At 35.3% G+C, this 24,222-nt stretch overlaps 1 pseudogene; it reads right to left on the bottom strand.

Moving 5' to 3' along the window:
* Positions 1-614: 614 nt before the first annotated feature.
* Positions 615-22,007, bottom strand: LOC102284043 (UDP-glucuronosyltransferase 2B4-like; annotated as a pseudogene).
* Positions 22,008-24,222: the final 2,215 nt, after the last annotated feature.

Genomic DNA, 24,222 nt, shown 5'->3' with positions numbered 1-24,222 from the left:
CAGTTGTATAATATGAAGCAGGTAGCAGTTGCTATATTCCTAATTCCATAAATATTCCACTGTTAAATGAGCTAAAATGGATGAAGGCAAATGACTTGCCATGGCTTTAGGTAAAAAGTGATGCTGAGGCTGGACGGATAGTAAAATCCAAGTGTTACTGGACTCAAACATAAAACGAAGGGGTGCATGTTTTGATACAATTCCAATTATTGAATAGCTTCTATAGCAAGATAAAACTATAAAATTTTGCACCAAAATAGAGTAAAAATTCTGAATATCTACAAAATAATATGGATACTATGAATAGACTTGTTATTCTTGTAGCTATGCACAACCTGTGAAACAGTTAAATTCAATCTTTCAGTATAGCTTTTGAATTAAAATAATAAATTTCAATATATACCTTATAGCTTTATTCTCACTGAAGATTTCACCAGTTTTATTCTTGGCACGACTTATTTCTAATTTGTAAACAGGTATAAAATCTCTTGAAAACAATTTTGACCTGAGATGCTAAATTGTGAATTGTTGTTTTGTCACAGGGGAAGCTCATCATAACTCTTTTGTGCTGGAATAAACTGGAGGAGTTCCATCTAGGGGCATAAGGCCTTTAGCTACTCCCTTTTTTGCTTCTTTCCTGTTTTAGCAAACTTGCGGTAACAAAAGAAAAAGCATTTTGTGGTGACAAATACAACAGTTGCCACACAGGCCAGCAGGAACCCAATCACATCCAGAGAGTGGTACTGGAACCAGGTGAGGTTGTGGGTGGCTGGCCTCAGGTGCTTGGCTCCTTTGTGGCGCATGACAAACTCAATCCAGAAGACTGCTCGGTCCAGGGGCTTTATAGGCTGATTGTGTTGAATGGTGGATAACCACATAGCCTTCTCTTTGTAGCTAAAGGAAAAGCAAAGAAACATCAATTTATAAAATGACCTAGCTTGTGGGGCAATTGTTGTATTTGTTATCACCAAATGTAGTGAAACAAATATACTCATGCAGGATTGTTAATGACTTCCTTCAGTGCATTGAGCAGATCTCTTGATGACATTGTTTCCAAGTCCACTCTGACAGCTGCTCCCTTGGCTTTCACTCAGGCAATGTTATCAGGTTGATCAGCAAACAAAGGAAGGCCCACCATAGGGATCCCATGGTAGATGGCCTCATAAATGCCATTGGTACCACCATGAGTTATAAAGGCTTTGGTTTTTGGGTGACCTAGAATTGAGTGGAATTTCAGTAAAATTATTAATTAAAAGTCTTAAAAATAAAATGAGAAATGAGCATTATAAAGCAACTGAAATAAGCAGTGTCTTTTAGATAACATATGAAACTGTATTTAAATTGCTTCAAACTGCTAAAAAATCCCTAAGTCTGCTGGAGAGGTAAGTGAAGACTTCATAAGGAGAGATGTCACTTGAACTTCACAAATGAATCCAAGATTGGTAGGTGAAAAACCTGAAAGGGAATTCTGGGTAAAAGAAAACATTTTTGCAACAAAAACAGGGAGGGCATGTCAGAAATATAATCTCTAAAACAATAATGAAGCCATTTAGTCTGATAGGAAGTGTGTCAAGGCAACAAGAAGGGTAAATGGTAGTGGCAGTGGAACCAGAGGAAGGAAAAGCTACAATTTATCTTGAAATGTGTGACCACTTGATATAAAAGATATGGATGTTTTATGATAGAAAATGGAATGTCACAGGTAATAAAAAGAAGAACTCTTATTTTTAAGTATCATTTAAAATATCCCCAAGGAGTGCTCAAAATTCTCCAAGGCAGGCTTCAGCAATGCGTGAACTGTGAACTTCCAGATTATTAAAACTGGTTTTAGAAAAGGCAGAAAACCAGAGATCAAATTGCCAACATCTGCTGGATCATCGAAAAAGCAAGAGAATTCCAGAAAAACATCTATTTCTGCTTTATTGACTATGCCATAGCCTTGGACTGTGTGGATCACAATAAACTGTGGAAAATTCTGAAAGAGATGGGAATACCAGACCACCTGATATGCCTCTTGAGAAACCTGTATGCAGGTCAGGAAGGAACATTTAAAACTGGATATGGAACAACAGACTGGTTCCAAATAGGAAAAGGAGTACATCAAGGCTGTATATTGTCACCCTGCTTATTTAACTTATATGTAGAGTATATCATGAGAAACACTGGGCTGGATGAAGCACAAGTTGGAATTAAGATTGCCGAGAGAAATACCAAATACCTCATATATGCAGATGACACCACCCTTATGGCAGAAAGTGAAGAAGAATTAAAGAGTCTCTTGATGAAAGTGAAAAAGATGGCTTAAAGCTCAACATTCAGGAAAGTAAGATCATGACATCTGGTCCCATCACTTCATGGGAAATAGATGGGGAAACAGTGGAAACAGTGTCAGACTTTATTTTGGGGGGCTCCAAAATCACTGCAGATGGTGATTGCAGCCATGAAATTAAAAGACACTTACTCCGTGGAAGGAAAGTTATGACCAACCTAGGTAGCATGTTAAAAAGCAGGGACATTACTTTGTCAACAAAGGTCTGTTTAGTCAATACTATGGTTTTTCCAGTAGTCATGTATGGATGTGAGAGTTGGACTATAAGAAAGCTGAGCATAGAAGACTTGATTCTTTTGAACTGTGGTTTTGGAGAAGACGCTTTGGTGTCCTTTGGACAGTGAGGGGATCCAACCAGTCCATCCTAAACATCAGTCCTGAGTGTTCATTGGAAGAACTGATGCTGAAGCTGAAACTCCAATACTTTGGCCACCTGATGTGATGAGCTGCTTCATTGGAAAAGACCCTGATGCTGGGAAAGATTGTGGGCAGGAGGAGAAGGGGACCACAGAGGATGAGATGGTTGGATGGCATCACCAACTCAATGGACATGAGTTTGGGTAAACTCCAGGAGTTGGTGATGGACAGGGAGGCCTGGCATGCTGCGGTTCATGGGGTGGCAGAGTCAGGACATGACTGAGTGACTGAACTGAACTGAACTGAAGGAATGGAAAAGATAGGTGTAAGGGGAGAATTCAGAGACAGAACAGTGCACAGAGTTACTTAAAATTTCACAGTGAAAAGTAATTATAGCCAAAGTAAACATATTTTGCTTCTGGATGTAAAGGATGTGACCATGTATAACACAATGCTGTTAAATTTTCTCATTTGTTTTTTCCTCTGTGGCTAAAAATAGCAATGAAGGAGTAAAGTTGTCTTACTTAAACTCAAAGCAGTTTTTGAATAATAAATGTTGGATGTTTGTTTCTATTGAAGTAGTATCACTCTGCTCACCTGTTACTCATGTTTTCAATATTTTTCTGCCAAGTCTTACCAAGAAGGTCATTTTGGGGGATCCACTTAAACAGACGGGTATTGGGCCCTAGGGTATCTGGTTTCTTGCCATCATATCTCCATAGAACCTGTTAAGGTAAAGGAAATACCTTATTCCATGAATTAAACCTCAAAGTCATAGTGTTAAAATTTTAAGCAAATAAAATTTAAATGCCTCTGTATAACAGATAAATAAATCAGAACATAAGGCCTTAATTGATAATAACTACTAATATACTACTGAATTACAACACCCACAGTTGATGTGCTCATTTTTAGGTTCATTCTGAGATGGAATGCTATCATGACATGTCACATATGATGACATAGACAAATAGGTTTTCAATGACAAATTCAAATATTTAAGAAATTTTTAGATTTTCTTCTTATTTCTAGTGCAGAAAGACTATGGCAAATTACTAATAAATCACATATTTTTGTTTTAGTTTGTATTCTAAATCTCATTTTCAAATTTATTCACCAATTTGTTTTTAACTGTTATAAGTGCTTACTTATATCCAAATGTTAATATAATTTATTTTATTAGAATTTTACAATTTTTGATTGCAAAGAACAAAATGTATGCAATCAGCAAATTAAGAGAAATGCTCTGCTTATTTATAGTTTATTAATAATAAGTTAATTAGGGCTGTCTAGAAAATATAATTTCATTTAGATTACAAATTGTTAAATACTACTTCCAAAAAGAATGAACTGGAATTTTTTTTTACATAAATCCAGATTATTGGAGAAAGAAATGGCAACTGACTCCAATAATCCCACCTGAAGAATCCCATGGACAGAAGGAGCCTGGAGGATACAATCCATGGGATCAAAAGAGTCGGACACGACATTGACTAAACCACCACCACCAGATTATTAACACTATTATCATACTAGGCTTGGAAATGTTTTACCTTTAGAAAAAAAGAGTCAGTTGGTAATTTGTAAGGGACAACAAGGCTGTTGAAAAAGTTTCAAAACTGTGACACTAAAGTTATTCAACTGACCCTGAATGCTTCAACAATGAAGCAGAAAGCACCAACAGCATTGATTAATATGGTCTCTGGGTATCGTAGCAAAGTAAGGACCAGTTTTGTAATTCCAAGCAATTCTCATAATAGATTATAATTTATTAGTGTTTAACTTTTATTTGCTCTGTGAATGTAAAGTAACTTAGTTTTTCAGCAAAAAATTAGCATAAACAATTAAGAGAAGCCAACCTTTCTCTGACTAGCAACCTAGAAAGCAAACTGATTAGATCTGTTCCAAAACTTAGGGAATGTAAAAGGGACCAGGAATTCCTGGCAAGCACAAACTGCAAGAATCACTCCAAACTTTTATCAATATTGCTTAATATTATTGAGAGGCTACATATACCATGAAAATTCAACTCCTGAGAACATCTGTGTGTCGTGTCTTCAGGAGTCCTTCAGGAAAATGGGCAAATAACAAGACATAATTTAGTGATTTCTTTTCCTGTCCACACTACCATTACAATACCAAAATTCATACTGCATCTCTTAAATATTTTTCTTTGTGATTACAGTGTTAATCCAAATTTAATGTCAGTTGAAGACATTCTATGTACTGTTCTACCATCTACCATATATATTTTGTCTCTCTCTCTCTCTATATATATAATCAGATAATTTGGAGATATCTTAATAGTTTGTCCTTCTTGCATAATATATCTGTAATCAGGTTTTTTACAGAACTTAATAGTTTCCTTAAGTACTCATCCACTATTAAGTTACTTTACGTACTTTTTGTGGAATCTGGGCAAGAGCTGATGCAATTACACTGACTTTTTCTTCTGTTATGTTACTGATCATTGACCCCAAAGTAAACACCACAATACCATTTTCTCCAGAGCTCTGAACAAACTCTTCCATTTCCTGTGAAAAAGAATTTACTTCATCACAAATGAGCAACAACAGCATAGCAAACAGTATTGAAAAGTTTGCCAAAAAAAAAAAAAAAAAAAACTAAAGAGACAAAATCAGATATAGTCTAGAAATCATTAGTCACTTTTTTTTTTTTTTTAATATCATGGTAAAATTAATACAACATAAAATTTTACCATCTTAATCATTCCTATGTGTATGGTTCAGTAATGTTAATTATATTCACATTGTGCACCAATCTCCAGAACTTTTTCATCTGGCAAAATGGAAATTTGTACCCATTAAGAAACTCCATTTTCATCTTTCCTCAGTCCCTGGGAACCATTATTCTACTCTATGTTTGCAACAGATTAGTCTAGATACTTTTTTCAAGTTGGATTGTACAGTCTGTCTTTTCACCTCTGGTTTAATTAACTTAGCATAAGATTCATTCATGTTGTGACATGTGTTCAAATTTTCCTTTAAAGACTAAGTAATACTCCATCTTTTTGTATCTACAAAATTTTATTTATTCTGTTTATGGACATTCAGTTTCTTCAACCTCTTGGCTTTTATAAATACTGCTTTCATGAATATGGTGTGAAAATATCTCATTGGGATCTTCATTTCAATTATTTTGATATATAACCAGAAGAGGAGTTGTCAAATCATATGTATCGGTGCTAGGCTTCAACAGCATGTGAAATGAGAACTCCCAGGTGTACAGGCTGGATTAGAAAAGGCAGAGAAACCAGAGATCAAATTGCCAACATCTGTTGGATTGTAGGAAAAACAAAGGAATTCCAGTAAAACATCTACTTCTGCTTTATTGACCATGCTAAAGCCTTTGACTGTGTGGATGACAACATACTGTGGAAAATTCTTAAAGAGATGGGTATACTGCCTTACCTGCATTCTGAGAAACCTGTATGCAGGAAAAGAAGCAACAGTTAGAACTGGACATGGAACAACGAACTGGTTCAAAATTGGGAAAAGACTAACTCAAGACTGTATCTAGTCACTCTGCTTATTTAAGTAATAGACAGAGTATACCATGCAAAATGATAGGCTGGATGAAACATAAGCTGGATGTGTCATAATCGATTGATATTGGGAGAAATATCAACAAACTTAGATATGCAGATGACACCACCCTAGTTACAGAAAGTGAAGAGGAGCTAAAGAGCCTCTTGAGAGTGAAAGAGGAGAGGGAAAACACTGGCTTAAAATGCAGCATTCAGAAAACTAAGATCAGGGTATTTGGTCCCATCACTTCATGGCAAATAGATGAGGAAACAATGGAAACAGTGAGAGACTTTATTTTGGGAGGCTCCAAAATCACTGTGAACAGTTACTGTAGCTATGAAATTAAAAGATGCTTGGAAGGAAAGCTGTGACCAACTTAGACAGTATTCAAAAGCCAAGACATCATTTTGCTAACAAAGGTCCATACACTAAAAATATGGTTTTCCAGTAGTCATGTATTGATGAGAGAGTTGCATTATCAAGAAGGCTGAGCACCAAAGAACTGATTCTTTAAACTGTGGTGCTGGAAAAGACTGTTGAGAGTTCCCTGGATGGCAAGGAGATCAAACCAGTCAATCCTAAAGGATATCAATCCTGAATATTCATTGGAAGGTCTGATGCTTTGGCCAAAACTTTGGCCAGCTGATGTGAAGAGTTAATTCAATGGAAATGACCCTGATGCCGGGAAAGATTGAGGGTGGGGGAAGGAATGACAGAGGATGAGCTGGTTGGATAACATCATTGACTCAATGGACATGAATTTGAGCAAGCTCCAGGAGATAGTGAAGGACAGGGAAGCCTGGCATGCTGTGCTCCATGGGGTGGCAAAGAGTCAAACACAATATAGCAACTGAATAGAAAGAGTAACCTGTATTGACAGGTTTTAAATTAAAAGTGTGTATTATTCTTACCACATACTATATAGTTAGTATATAAAGTGATTTCCTTCCTGCCTTCTTGATTCTTGAACATGCTAACTTCACATCTTTGACTTTGGTCAGTTGTGTTTTCAATATTAAACACCAAAAATTTTATTTTAGAAAATTTTGAGGAAACTCCATACTGTTTCTGAAGGTGAAAGTGTTAGTTGCTCAGGCCTGTTTGACTCTTTGAGACCCCATGGACTGTAGCCTACCAGGCTCCTCTGTCCATGGAGTTCTCCAGGCAAGAATACCAGAGTGGTTTGTCATTTACTTCTCCAGGGCATCTTTCCTACCCAGGGATCAAACCTGGTCTCCCCATTGTTTAGGCAGGTCCTTTGCCATCTGAGCTACCATGGAAGCCCCTACTGTTTTTAGTAATACCTGTCTTTTTTAACAGATGACATCCCTGAAGTCCTTGGGAAGGAAATGGATGAGATGAGATCAATTTCTTCTATTATGTGTATTTGTACAAACGTGTTTGTGTATAAGCGGGAAATGAGATAGAGCCAATACACAGTGGTGACAAGGAGATACTGTGAAACAATATTATAGAGAGACTCTTCATCAGTTATGTTATTAATTACTAATCGATTCTTGGAAATTTACAGTGCAGGGTTCATTTCACCTCTAATTCTTTATTACTATAGATTTACTAAATCATTTATTTATTTCAGACAGACTTTCTGAAGAATTATTTTAAATTTTAGTTTATTCATTATGATTTCATTTTCCTTACTGTGAGCACTAAGAAAAATCCATGATTCAAATTTGTTTATGTCTGTCATTCTCTCATTTTCTTACATGAAACTTTGTCATAATTTCCCCAACTCTGTCTCGCTAAATTACTAATTACTGATATTGAAGAGTCTGATCTAGTTTGAAATTCTGTTTGTGTATATGACTTTTAAATAACCCAGAGATATGAGAATAAAAAGTGGTGACAAGATTTACTGTTGAACAACAATAGCAATGCTGGAGCAGTTACATTTTTGAGTTACCATATTACTGGGTTTGTTTATATATGACATCCTTTGTCATGAACTAATATTGTATAATTGATGTCAATAGAATGTGCTAATTCTTTACCACTGTGAGATCTAATAAGTCATTTATTTAGTCCCCCAGGACATTCTGGGAGAAATATTTTAAATTTTGCAGTTTATTCTGGTCATTTTTTAAGTTCACTTCAAACTAAATAAAGCACTCAGAAAATCAGTTCAGTGACTCAAATTTGTTTATGCCAGCTCCTAGTGAATCCGTATTTTCCTGCAACTGTTTCTGAATTATTTTGTCTTGTGATTCTTGACTCCACTTCATTTTTTAAAATTGTTGCATTTTATTCTACTATTAACAGAGAAATTCCACATTTCTCAATATACTCTACTACAAAAAATATAAATGAGCAAAATTTTCCTGGATATCTGATGTAATCCATGCACTCAACTTTTCTTATTTCTTTCTTCTGTTCTAAATTCACTATTCTTTTCTCTCTTGAGATAATGACTGAACACCTCTATCATAGAATATATACTTTCTGATCTTAATTTTTGGCATAAATTTTTTTTCAAAACTATTTTTAACAGAAAAAAGAAACAAAAAAAATGTTCAGACTTTAATACTGCAGACTACATATTGTTTAGCACAATTTTTCAGAATTTAATTTGACCCTAATGATATCAGTCACAGTGGTAAGGTCACTAAATTTTCCTATGTCTCACATAGTGCATCCAGGTAATGTATGCATTCTAGTGACCTATAGCAGGATTTAAAGTTACTTGTCTTCAGTGTTTCCTCTCAATGACTTGCTACCCAATGGTGCTTCATCTATACTCTGAAAAATGCATCTGTTTGTTATTATTATAATATATTCTCTTTTCACAAATTAATTAAATATGTCCTCAGAAGTCTCACTCCAGATAACTTTTATCAAAATAATACTGTCTTATTAAAAAAAAAAAAAATCCTGTAACTTAAAATAAGAATAGATTTACTAAACTGTCTTATGATTCTTAACTTTCAAATTCATTTTTTAAAAAATTGAAATATTCTTATTAAGAAAAATTATATATTTCAGAACTATAACCATTAAAAAAATGTTATATTTTATAATGTGATTGCCATTTTATTATTCATTGAAACTCTATTATGTCTAGTAATTATCATTACTTTTTGTGTTTTAAATTATTATTCTTTTAGTCCCTGAGAAAATATGATTATAATATTATACTGTTGTGTATATTCACTGTTCTGTAGTTTATATCTCTAGGACTTATTTTTTTTCAAAAACTTGTACTTTTAAATTTCTCAAAATTCTATTTTCCTTTAGAAAATCTTTATATTAAAAAAAACAAGTTTGGCATTTTTAGATTCTGGGTCAGACTGATATCATTGTTGTTTTTTTTTTTTTTTCAAAATATAAATAAAACTGATGATATCAGACTGTATTTACTAAGAAAACTAAACTTTAACATGAAAATGAAATAGTGACATTAGGTAATGATATGACAAAAATTTGTAGGCTCATAACAAACAACTATGATGAATTACATGATAACAAACTACACATTGGAGAAGAATAGACAGCTTCCTAGAAACACACAATCTAAATAACCAAGACTGAATCAGGAAGAAATAGAAAATCTGAACTGTCATAATGAGTAAAGATATTGAATCAGAAATCAAAAATCTCCTAGCACACAAAACTCATAACCAGATGTGTTCACTGATAAATCATATGACTATTTAAAGAAAATTAATGTTATTATTATAATAAATTCTTTTTTCACAAAATTTAATTGGAGGAATGTATTAAACTCATTCTAATTTCCTGATACTAAATTTTATGAAAATAAGAAAAAAAACTACAGGCGAATATCCAGACTGAATGTATATGCAAAGATTATCACTAAAATTAAAACTAGAAAATTAGAATTATTTAAATTATCTACCATCACAATGGAAATTTGTCTTAGTTTCAAATTCACATATTTTTAGAAAATATTTGATATATATTGCAATAATAGAAAAAATATATAATAATTTTATTTTAACAGATTATATAAAAAAAAAAAATTTGAAAATAATATAGATTCTTTAATTTATACAAACCATTTTTTAAATAGAATGAAATATAAAATAACATCAGAGAAGGCATTTCAACCCACTCCAGTTCTTTTGCATGAAAATGCCAAAAGCATTTGAAAAGATACAACATTCTTTCATGAGTAGAAACCCTCATTTTTTTCAGGTATTGGAAGGAAATGGCATACCACTCCAGTGTTCTTGCCTGGAGAAAGACTTTGGAGCCTGTGGGCTATATATATATATATATATTGGATATATGCAACACAAAGCAGCAAAGCTAATGTTATCCTCAACAATGAAAACTTGAAAGCTTTTTTGCTAAGACCAGGAACAAGAAAAGGATGCCACTCTTACATTGATTCAACATAGTACTAGAAATCCTAGTTAGAATAACTAGGCAAAACAAAGAATAAAATGCTTCTTAATCAGAAAGGAGGGCTTCTCAGTGGTAAAGAATCTTCCTGCCAATGCAGTAGATGCAGGAAACACGGTTCATCCCTGGGTCAGGAAGATTCCCTGGAAGTGGAAATGGCAATGCATACCAGTACTCTTGCCTAGAAAATTCCATGAACAGAGAAGGCTGGTTGGCCTACAGTCCAGAGGGTTGCAAAGTCAGACAAAACTGTGTATCAGCACACATGAATGCAAACAGAAAGAAAGAAGTAAAATTGTCATTTTTTTTGCAGATGGCATAGATTTTAGCACAGAAAAAATAGATTTAACCACAAAATTGATCTAATCAGCTAATTCAGTAAAGTTGTAGGATATAAAATCAATATAGAGAAATCAGTTACATTTGTATGTACTATTAATGGAAAAGCTACCCCATTTACAATAGGACCAAAAATAAGAAAATAACTAGAAATATAACCAGTAAAGTATAAGATCTTTACAGTGGTAACTCCAAGATTTTGTTGAAAGAAATAGAAGAAAACATAAATAAATGGAAAGATATCCTATGTTCATGGATCAGGATATTTATATTGTTAAAATATCCATGCTACCCAAAGCCAAAGGCATCACACCTCCAAATGTCAAATTATAGTACAAAATTGAAGTTGCTCAGTCCTGTCTGACTGTTGTGACCCCATGGACTATAGCCTGCCAGGTTCTTGCATCCATGGGATTTTCCAGGCAAGAATACTGGAGTGGCTTGCCATTTCCTTCTCCAGGGATCTTTCCAACCCAGGGATTGAACCCAGGTCTCTAGCATTGAAGGCAGATTCTTCACCAGCTGAGCCACACGGGAAGCCCATCTACTTTGCTAAAGTACAAAGGATAGCATTTAAAGCAATATGGTACTGGCCTATAAATGCACACATACCAATGAAGCATAATACAGGGTCTAGAAAAAATCCCTGCATATATAGTGAACTAAAATTCAACAAAAGAGCCAAGAATACCCAACAGGGAAAAGATAATCACTTCTTTTACTTTTGAAAAACCTGAATAAACATAGGCAAAAAAATGAAATGAGACCCCTATCTCACACCCTCAAAATATTACCTCAGATTTATCAAAGACTTAAGCATAACACCAGATACCATAATACTTTTAAAGAAAATGTAGAGATGATCTTCCTTAACAGTAGTCTTGAAAGTGATTGTTTTTGAATATGACATAAAAAAAAATCAACAAGTGGGACTGCATCAAACTTAAAAGCTTCTGCACAACAAAAGAAACAATCAACAAAATGAAAACACAAACTACAGAATGGGAGAAAAATTTCACAATTACACACTGAGTGAGGAACTAAGGTCCAAAATATATATAGCACTCACAAAATAAAATAGCAACAAAAAATCAATTAAAGAATAGGCAGATAAACAAAACAGACATTTTTCAAAAAAGACATCCAAATGGTCAGTTATCAATATCAATATCAATAATTATCAGAGAAATGCAAATCAAAATTAGAAAATCCACCACCAAGAAAAAAATTGGTGAATGAGAATGTGAATAAAAGTGAATGTTTTTACACTGGCAATGGGAATGTAAATTGGTTCCATCTTTATCAAAAACAAAATGAAATTTCCTCAAAAAATTAAAAATAGATCTACTGTATGATCCAGCAGTTCTACTTCTGTGTATATAACCAATGGAAATAAAAATAAGGTAGATGAAATACATGCACTCCCATGTTTAGTGCAACAATATTCACAATAATCAAGGGAACAACTTAAGTGCCCATCAATGGATGAATCAATAAAAATGATGTGATAAATATATACACAAACACACGAACAATACACACACTCAGAATATAATGTTATTCACTAGTGAGAAAGAAGGAAATCCTGCCATTTTTGACAACCTGGATAAACATAGAGGACATTATGCTAAAATTTGTGTTTTCATTCTAATCTTTATTCTACTTCTATCATTGAATATGCATTATATATATATATTTTGAAAATTGTAATTCCAGCTTATATTGTTTTTTATCCTAGAAGAAAATTGTGATCTTATTATATTTATTTTTTTCCAACTAAACCTCATAGCTGACAGTGTAATTAAGCATTCTTTAATGAAATCATTGTAATGTTATGATGTAAGCATTTATAAATTATTTAACCATTGCTTTATTTCTAGTATTTCCAGACATTTTTGAATTATTGCCTGAAATATTGTTTAAGACATCTTGATTATTTTTTCTGTATAGTTTCATATAAGTATATTATGAACCAAAAATCTATAAGCATTTTTATGACTCAATGCATTTTGTCAAATATCCTAATTCTTTAAAAAGGGCAGAAATTTTCTAGAATCCAATAATTACTGGAAAAGTTAATGGTGTGAATAAACAGTTTCCTTATGCAATTAAGTCCTCACAGTCATTGAGTTGGAATTAAATCTTGTTTCTTTAGCTTGAAAATAATAGCAAATATTGCTAATTTATCATGATTATACTACTATTAATGTTTCCCTTCATTCTTCTTTCTCTTCTCCTAACCTCCCCTCTTACTAAAATTATCACTTTCCTGAAATGAAAAAATTGAAATTTAAAAAATAGGGTTAGATAGTACAGAACTTTCACTATCTTATCTCAGCCTTTGGACTCTGGGAAGATTACTATAGGTAATTCAAACAGTTTGCAATCAAAACAGATATTACATGCTGCTATATCTAAAATGGATAACCAGCAAGGACCTAAATGATAACATAGCAAACTCTGTTCAATGTTATGTGGGAGCCTAGATGGGAGGGGAGTTTGTGGGAAAATGGAGACATGTATGTGCATGGCTGAGTCCCTTTGCTGTCCACCTGAAGCTATCACAACATTGTTAATCAGCTACATTCCAATAAAATTGGAATCAGTTTAAAAAACAGAGAGAGAGAATAAAACAGATATTGAATTTTACCCTTGAAAAAGATATCAGTTTCATTTTGCCATCAATAAAGAGTAGACAAAATGATCTATTAAGGGATCACAAGACTTCCTTGGTGGCCCAGTGGTTAAGAATCCTCCTGGCAATGCAGGGAATGTGTGTTTGATCCCTGGTTTGGAAAGATCTCACATGCCTCAGGGCATCCCCAGGGGCAACTAAACACGAGCACCACACCACTGAGCCTGCAAGTCTAGAGCCTGCAAACCACCTCAGTGAGAAGCCCATGCTCTGCAACTAGAGAAAGCCAGCACAGCAATGAAGACCTAGGACAGACAAAAATTAATTAATTTTTAAAAAGAGACCACAAACAGTTGGCTAAAGATTACTTTCTATTTATTACTTTATACATAGAATTCCTTATATTTTGAAACTACAGATGGTTTTAGATTCAATTGGTAGAAATTGTGGACTCTCTTTTTTTTTAATCTGTACAGTCTTTATGGTTCTTATATATGCAGGGTAGATTTTCTCTGTGCTCATTCTGTTAAGCATCTATGATGTTGAGACCTGTATTCCTTAAGGGAACATTTACTGAGGTTTTCTATAGGGTTCTGGAGAAAACTCTTGAGAGTCCCTTGGACTGCAAGGAGATCAAGCCAGTCAATCCTGAAGGCAATCAACCCTGACTATTCTTTGGAAGGACTGATGCTGAAGCTGAAACTCCAATACTTTGGTCACCTGATGTGAAGAGCCAACACATTAGAAAAGACCCTGATGCTGGGAAAGATTGAATGCAGGAGGAGAAGGGGATGACAGAGGATGACATGATTGGATGGCATCACCTACTCAATGGCATGAGTTTGAGGAAACTCCAGGAGATGGTAAAAGACAGGTAAGCTTGGTGTGCTGCAGTCTGTGGGGTAGCAAAGAGTCAGACATGAATGAACAATTGAACAAGAGGATTAGTGTAGGCAGAAAACATCTGTTCTCTTATAATAGATGGAGTTATCTCTTTTATGCTATAAGATGTAAACCACTGGGATTTCAAATGAAGAATGGTTTAAATGCTGATGTGAAAGCAAGTAAGGTTTGGATTTGGCTGCAAATTACTAAGGCAACATTTATATTGTTGAAGAAGATTTTTCATTTTATCTAGAGCACTGGTAAGAAGCCTCAATCCTTACAAAATTTTTTCATCTTGCTCATCTGATTGCCAAAAACTTAAATTTCTTTTTTTTTAATATTTTTTATTTTATTTTACTTTATTTTAAATTTAAATTTATTTTAATTAGAGGTTTATTACTTTACAATATTGTATTGGTTTTGCCATACATCAACATGAATCTGCCACGGGTGTACACGTGTTCCCAATCCTGAATCCCCTTCCCACATCCCTCCCCATACCATCCTTCTGGGTCATCCCAATGCACCAGCCCCAAGCATCCTGTATCCTTCATCAAACCTGGACTCGCGATTCATTTCTTATATGATATTATACATGTTTCAACGCCATTCTCCCAAATCATCCCCCACCTCCCTCTCCCACTGAGTCCAAAAGACTGTTCTATACATCTGTGTCTCTTTTGCTGTCTTGCATACAGGGCTATTGTTACCATCTTTCTAAATTCCATATATATGTGTTAGTATACTGTATTGGTGTTTTTCTTTCTGGTTTATTTCACTCTGTATAATCGGCTCCAGTTTCATCCAACTCATCAGAACTGATTCAAACGTATTCTTTTTAATGGCTGAGTAATACTCCATTGTGTATATGTACCACAGCTTTCTTATCCATTCATCTGCTGATGGACATCTAGATTGCTTCCATGACCTGGCTATTATAAACAGTGCTGAGATGAACATTGGGGTACATGTGTCTCTTTCAATTATGGTTTCCTTGGTGTGTATGCCCAGCAGTGGGATTGCTGTGTTATACGGCAGTTCTATTTCCAGTTTTTTAAGATAATACAGAGAACTCCACAAGCTGTCAGAATACAGAAAGGCCACCCCAAACTCAGAGATATAAACAAGATGAAGAGACAGAGGAATACCCAGCAGGTAAAGGAACAGGATAAATGCCCACCAAACAAAAGAGGAAGAGACAGGGAATCTACCTGATAAAGAATTCTGAATAATGATAGTGAAAATGATCCAAAATCTTGAAATCAAAATGGAATGACAGATAAATAGCCTGGAGACAAGGATTGAGAAAATGCAAGAAAGGTTTAACAAGGACCTAGAAGAAATAAAAAAGAGTGAATATATAATGAATAATGCAATAAATGAGATAAAAAACACTCTGGAGGCAACAAATAGAAGAATAATGGAGGCAGAAGATAGGATTAGTGAAGTAGAAGATAAATGGTAGAAATAAATGAATCAGAGAGGAAAAAAGAAAAACAAATTAAAAGAAATGAGGACAATCTCAGAGACCTCCAGGACAATATTAAACGCTCCAACATTTGAATCATAGGAGTCCCAGAAAAAGAAGACAAAAAGAAAGACCATGAGAAAATACTTGAGGAGATAATAGTTGAAAACTTCCCTAAAATGGGGAAGGGAATAATTACCCAAGTCCAAGAAACCCAGAGAGTCCCAAACAGGATAAACCCAAGGCGAAACACCCCAAGACACATATTAATCAAGTTAACAATGATGAAACACAAAGAACAAATATTAAAAGCAGCAAGGAAAAACAACAAATAACACACAAAGGGATTCACATAAGGGATAACAGCTGATCTTTCAATAGAAACTCTTCAGGCCAGAAAGGAATGGCAAGACACACTTGAAGTGATGAAAGAAAATAACCTACAGCCCAGATTACTGTACCCAGCAAGGATCTCATTCAAATATGAAGGAGAAATCAAAAGCTTTACAGACAAGCAAAAGCTGAGAGAATTCAGCACCACCAAACCAGCTCTCCAACAAATGCTAAAGGATATTCTCTATACAGGAGACACAAAAACGGTGCAAACTTAAATTTCTTAATACTAAAAAAAGTTTAAATGTCAATTAAGCTTTATTTAAGTAAATTTTGTTGAATTTATTAAATTATTTTTATTACCTTTTTAGTTAACTTTTAAAATTTGCTTTTAAAAGATTCCATGGGATGTCTATTCCCTGACAGTTTGCTGGATAATATAATCTTGATGATTAGGAAAATAATTTCAATTTCAATTAAAAATTAGATCTATGTGGCTGACACACATTGGGTTATTGACAGTATGTGATAGTAACAAATTAAAGAAAATAATATTTCTTCTGGATCACTGAGTATGAGCCAGTGACATTTTGGATAATTCACATGTATTAACACATTTTTCCCTCAAGTACAATATGAGGTTGGTGCTATTATTATAAAATAGTGTGGTTATATCTCTATGGACATTTTTGTCTGTTTTTCCATCACTGCCTATATCTTGCAACAACCTGCTAAATGATGTCCCTTTCCACTCTTGCCACTTTACAATCCAACAAGGTAACTATATCCTGTGATTTTATTTTTAATGTGACCATCTCTCCCTTTTCTTTACCCTTTTAATTTTCTCCTTTATGTCCTACTAGATGTGCCAAACTCCTTATAATTATATGTCTGCAACTTAAATCTCCAGCATTTTCTGCCTCTTTACTCAGCCTCTTCCTGTTTAGACTGAACTTGGACTTCTTGGTAACTGTCATGACTATGCTTTTCTTTTGTATCTTCCTCTACCTTCAGTTCAGTTTAGTTAGGTAGCATTCAGTTGCTCAGTCATGTTTATTTCTTTGAAACCCCATGGACTGTAGCACACCAGGCCTCACTGTATATTACCAACTCCCAGAGTTTACTCAAACTCATGTCCATTGAGTTGATGATGCCATCCAACCATCTTATCCTCTGTCATCTCCTTCTCCTCCCACTTTCAATCTTTCCCAGCACCAGGGTCTTTTCAAATGAGTCAGTTCTTCGCATCAGGTGGACAAAATATTGGCATTTCAGCTTCAGCTTCAGCTTCAGTCCTTCCAATATATATTCAGGGCTGATTTCCTTTAGGATGGACCGGTTGGACCTCCTTTAGATCCAAGGGACTCTCAAGAGCCTGCTCCAACGCCACAGTTCAAAAGCATGAATTATTTGGTGCTCAGCTTTCAATAGAGTCCAACTCTCACATCCATACATGGCTACTGGAAAAACCATAGCTTTGACTAGATGGATCTTTATAGGCAAAGAAATGTCTCTTGTTTTTAATATGCTACTTATATTGGTCATAACTTTTCTTCCAAGGAGTAAGCATCTTTTAATTTCATGGATGCAGTCACCATCTGCAGTGATTTTGGAGCCCAGAAAAATAAAGTCAGCCACTGTTTCCCCATCTATTTGCCATGAAGTGATGGGACCGGATGCCATGATCTTAGTTTTCTGAATGGTGAGCTTTAAGCCAACATTTTCACTCTCCTCTTTCACTTTTATCAAGAGGCCCTTTAGTTCTTCTTCATTTTCTGCCATACGGGTGGTGTCATCTGCATATCTGAGGTTATTGATAGTTCTCCAGGCAATCTTGATTCCATGGAACCAGTCTGTCATTCCATGTCCAGTTCTAACCATTCCATGTTCAGTTCTTGACCTGCATATAGATTTCTTAGGCGGCAGGTCAGGTGGTCTGGTATTCCCATATTTTTAAGAATTTTCCACACTTTATTGTGATTCACACAGTCAAAGGCTTTGTCCTAGTCAATAAAGCAGAAATAGATTCTTTTCTGGAACCCTCTTGCTTTTTTAATAATCCAACTGAAGTTAGAAATTTGATATCTGTTTCCTCTGCCTTTTCTAAATTTAGTTTGACATCTGGAAGTTCTTGGTTCACGTACTGTTGAAGCCTGGCTTGGAGAATTTTGAGCATTATTTTACTAGCGTGTGAGATGAGTGTATTTGTGTGGTAGTTTGAACATTCTTTGGCATTGCCTTTCTTTGGGATTGGAATGAAAACTGACCGTTTCCAGTCCTGTGGCCACTGCTGAGTTTTCCAAATTTGCTGACATATTGAGGACAGCACTTTCACAGCATCATCTTTTAGGATTTGAAATAGCTCAACTGGAATTCCATCACCTCCACTAGCTTTGTTCGTAGTGATGCTTCCTAAGGCCCATTTGACTTCACATTCCAGGATATTTGGCTCTAGTTGAGTGATCATACCATCATGATTATCTGGGTCATGCAGATCTTTTTTGTATAGTTCTGTTGTCTATACTTGCCACCTGTTCTTAATATCTTCTGCTTCTGTTAGGTCTATACCATTTCTGTCCTTTATTGAGCCCATCTTTGCATGAAATGTTCCTTTGGTATCTCTAATTTTCTTGAAGAGATCTCTAGTCTTTCCCATTCTATTGTTTTCCTCTTTCTTTGCATTGATTGCTGAGGAAGGCTTTCTTATCTCTTCTTGCTATTCTTTGGAACTCTGCATTCAAGTGGATATATCTTTTCTTTTCTCCTTTGCTTTTCACTTCTCTTCTTTTCACAGCTATTTGTAAGGCCTCCTCAGACAGTCATTTTGCTTTTTTTCAATTCTTTTTCTTGGGGATGGTCTTGATCCCTGTCTCCTGTACAATGTTGAACCTCCAATCATAGTTTTTTAGTCACTCTGTCTATCAGATCTAATCCCTTGAATCTATTTCTCACTTGCACTTTATAATCATAAGGGATTAAATTTAGGTCATACCTGGGTTAGTGGTTTTCCCTACTTTCTTCAATTTAAGTCTGAATTCGGCAATAAGGAGTTCATGATCTGAGCCATAGTCAGCTCCTGGTCTTGTTTTTGCTGGCTATATAGAGCTTCTTCATCTTTGGCTACAAAGAATATACTCAGTCTGATTTTGGTGTTGACCATCTGGTGATGTCCATGTGTAGAGTCTTCTCTTGTGTTGTTGGAAGAGTGTGTTTGCTATGACCAACGAGTTCTCTTTGCCCTGCTTCATTCTGTACTCCAAGGCCAAATCTGCCTGTTGCTCCAGGTGTTTCTTGACTTCCTACTTTTGCATTCCAGTCCCGTATAATGAAAAGGACATCTTTTGTGGTTGTTAATTCTAAAAGGTTTTGTAGGTCTTCATAGAACCATTCAACTTCAGCTTCTTCATCATTACTGGTTGGGGTATAGATTTGAATTAGCGTGATATTGAATGGTTTGCCTTGGAAACGAACAGAGATCATTGTTTTGTTTATGAGGTTGCATCTTAATATCGCGTTTCAGACTCTTTTGTTGACCAATATGGCCAATCCATTTCTTTTAAGGGATTCTTGCCCAAGTAGTGGATATAATGGTAACATCAGTTAAATTCACCCATTCCAAACCATTTTAACTTCACTGATTCCTAAAATGTCAATATTCCTTACCTTCAATTATTCCTGAGCATCTTTTAGATTTCACCATATTATCAATGCCTCCAAGGTATTTTATATGATTCCTGCTGGATGTTTCTTTGGCATTTTCATCTTTCCTTATAGTAACACATTTTATTACTTGATTTCATTCTGTCTTTCTAGATAGAGTGTCTGGTGGCAGAAACTGTGTCCACACCTTTCCTCTGCATGTTAGCACTTATTTCCGGACTATGCTTGTCCCTTTGTAATTATTTTTTAATGAATATTTTATCTCTATTATTTTGAATTATCAAGGCCTTAATTTAACTGACATATTTTCACAGTCTCTCAGGTATCCCACTTTATTTTGCAATGATAATGAAACTCAGGTATTGTGTTGGTATGGAAATATATCAGTTTCTAACTGGAAGGTCACTTTATCCAGCTTCCCTTATATGATTTACTATGATCAAAATTCTAGGATTTTTAAGATTATTCTTACTGAAAGTAAAAAGTTAACAAAGCACAACAAAGAGGAGTAGGTGACCTTAGGTAGGGGTTTGGCAGGTTTGCAGTGGAGGCCTCTAACAAATTCAAAATTTGGCAGCACTGGGCGAGGAAATTCAAAATCCCAATAGGTTCGAATCAGCCACATATCAGCTTTTCCAATTGTCTCTAAAAATGTAGTGGGTCTACCTTAAAGGAAAAGCAAAAACAAAAGTAACAACAAATACTAGATCAAATGAGAATATTGCCATATGAATATATTAGATAATATGGGGAAAGAAATTTGAAATAATGTAGAAAAAGTTGTTTGAAAGTGTATGTTCTTTGATAAAACAAATATATATGTGTGTGTGTATACATATAATATGATATGATATAATGAAATATGATCAGGAAACTTTTATGCATATAATGAATAATATATGGAAACTGAGCTACACAAGTAGAAACAATTTCTAAATGCTACCTAGATACTCACACTACAAATGTGTTTGTAATACCTTAATCTACTTGTCTTCATTTATCAAGATATTTTATGAGGTTTCCAGTGACGTTTTTAAGTTGAAAGATGAAGTTTCATGAGTTACGTATATAATTGTTTGGAGATATCCTAAGTGCTTCAATTTGTGGTTTACAATTTCCTGGAGTGTCCTATACTAGTAAGGGGCCACAAGGTTCTACGTTACCCTATGATTTAAGTGTTTCCATAATATTTATGGGATTGATGGATCATTTTATATTTTCATTCCCTCATTTCCTTGTAAGAGACAAATCCTGTGGCTTTATGTTTATGTGGTCACCTTCGAAGGCACTTGGAAAATTAGGACTTCATGCTACCAACCAAAAAGATGACTTACCTAGTACTTCACTGTAAAACTCATTCCACGTCTTCTCATCAAATGTTTGGAACCAGAAGTTAAAATAAAGTACATATATCATATTTTTGACCCTTTCCATGAATGTCATGTGATCACTTAATGCTGAAAATATAACAGGCACATAGGATGGTGGGAATGAAAGTTTTCCACTATATTTTTCAAACAAATAGCCAGGCGAAAAACGGAGACTGTACACTAAAGGTATTCTAAGTATCTCAGTCAGCAGCTCACCACAGGGTCCAGCGGCATCTGCAAGAAGGACATCAAACCTTGATTCCTGTAGTTTTGTCATAAGTTTCTTTTTTGAAACAACTTCTTTACACATTTTCATAAGCATTCCAGAAAATTCCCAAAGTAAACTTTTCAATTCTCTCAATGATGAAACATTTGTCCAAAACAATTTTTTTGCCATATAAGTCCATTTCTCAATCAAATTCTTGACAGCATTCTCAAAATCATCTTTAGTTAAAGATACAGGGAAAATCTCAAACTTAAAAGCAGATGGTTTGTTGGCATCAGTAATAGTGGAAACTGAAGATATTAGAACAGTCACCTCATGACCCCTCATGACTAGTTCATCCAGAACTGCCTTCATATTCATCCAATGCCTAAATTCCACTGGCCACACCAGCACCTTTCCACAAGTCCCAGAGCTAAAATAGCAAGTCAGCAGTAGTAGCAGCAGAAGTGAGAGCGATTTCGTAGACATCTTGCTCATATGCAGTATTTAAAAATTACTCTATCATTTTGGTATTGCTCATGCTTTTATCCAAGGAGAAATCAATCAGGAAGTTAAAAGTTAACTCCTACACTTCAAATAACTAAATTTTATGAGTAGTCAGCAGCTGTGGAAATCAATTGAAAGGTCAAAGTGTAGAACATTTCATGATAATAAAGTGTTTAATATTGTTTTGTCAGTATTATCACTGATATAAAAGTCAATGATTTTGCACATGCAAGTCAACTACGTTATTAACATGTAAGAGAGAAATGTATAGACTACTGTAGTAACAATAGCATGTGAGTGGATCTTATGTTTGCAGTCTCCTTGACACTGAAGTAGATAAGATGACATCCATAAGTTGGAAGGTTAGGAGTTCCAAACACCTGTACCCCCCACAAAAACAATAAATGAACAAGTCGAAACCAATTTAAATTACACTGGATAAGTTCTGCACTACAACAAAAATGGAGCAGAAACCTTTGCAGAATGCAAAAACTGAGGATGGCCATGTAGCAAAGCATGGGAAAGCTTTTTAACTAGATCACCATCTCTTCTAGTTCAGAGTAGCTTGACACCAGCAAGGATTCTGTCAATGGAATTTCCTCCCATGGGGAAAAGGAAAACAGAATTCCAGCAAGTCTCACCATCATAGGCATTTGCAGTCTTTGCTACTGAGGACTTACAGTCTTTACCAGCACTGATTCCAGCTGACAGAGCTGTCCAGAGTCTTTACTACTGTGTCTTCCTATTTTGACAAGTCGCTGTGGGAATACCTGACCTTCGGGACCTATCACCTCCATACCCACCCTACCTTCCTTGATTGTGACCACAGTGCCCTACATGTATGGGATGAGAGCTGCTGCTGCCTGCTTTGCCCCCAGCTTCTACCTTAGTGCTTGGTCTTGCCATAACAAAGTCATGCTGCTATTGCTTGAACCTGACTCTATATTCCTAGTTGTAGCTTTGACTGGTTATTACTTAGGCTGAGCTGCTGCTGTTCTACAACTTATTCCTGGGTCCTAAATCTCAGCTTCACTTTAGCACTGTTTGGGCCACAGTGCTCCTACACTTTACCTCACTGTGCCAAGTCAGTGCTTTGACCCACCACAACTGGGAACACACCACTGCTGCTCTACAGTCCACTTCATGGGTCCTGACATGTGGCTTTAATAGGCCATCACTGGGACCATGATACTACTCTGTGACTTCTCCTGATGCCAGAGTTGGAATTTTGACTCGTCATTCCACGGCTGTACTGCTATATGTCACTGCACTCCTGGTCCTAAGCTACTGCAGAATTCTGTCATATCAGGGCTTGCACCACCGCTGCATTCTCCCTACTCCCAGTGTTGCTGAAGCAAACAACAAACATAGACCCCAGTTCCATGGGAGAATTATATATGCTTGTACCCTTGAGACTGTTACTGCTGCCCCAGCCAATACAGTTGTACCTCAGGGACAAAGTGATACAGTTGTTCCACATCAGCCTGACCTAAGGTCTTTGGCTCCACTGCCTTTCTGAGTGCCAATTTGTATCTTCTCAGCTACAGTTAACTTCCATGGGCCAAAGAGGAGAACAGTAGGACCTCAGAAGCCTTTATTGCCAAGCACTTCAATGGCCCTAGCCAACACTACCACTACCTGTGGGAACTCTCTAGCTTTGGTCACAGAAGACCCATGCAGTCTGCACAGATGTTGATCTATGCTGATGGAGATGCAGAGAAATTATGCAGTCATGCACTCCTGAGAACAAAGATATTACATCCCACTCACCTAGCACCCTCACAGCCAACTTGAGGTGAAAATCTTTCCCCAAAAAAGTTGAGTTCAGAAAGGCTGGAGAAGGTGACAATTACCTCTAATACAAAGACATCATCAAAAGCAATGAGAAAAGTGGAAAAACAAAGAAAATTAACATCACCAAAGTGACAAACAATTTGCTAGTAATAGACCTCAAAGAAATGGAGATCTATGAGTTACCAGAAAATAATTCAAAGCAATTATTTTAAGGAAGATATGTGACATTTTATAGGACATAGACAATTCAATAAAATCAGGAAAAACAAAGCATGAGCAAATAAAAAGTTTAAAAATGAGAAAGGACTTATAAAACCAACTAAACATAAATTATAGAGCTGAAGAATACAATGAATTAAAGAATAGAATTGCTATCTCTAATTTTAACCCTTAAATTATTACAATGAATTAA

The sequence above is a fragment of the Bos mutus genome, unplaced genomic scaffold (assembly GCF_027580195.1).
Source record: "Bos mutus isolate GX-2022 unplaced genomic scaffold, NWIPB_WYAK_1.1 CTG244, whole genome shotgun sequence".
In the NCBI taxonomy this organism is placed as follows: Eukaryota; Metazoa; Chordata; class Mammalia; order Artiodactyla; family Bovidae; genus Bos; species Bos mutus.
This window is presented reverse-complemented; position numbering and strand designations above follow the sequence as displayed.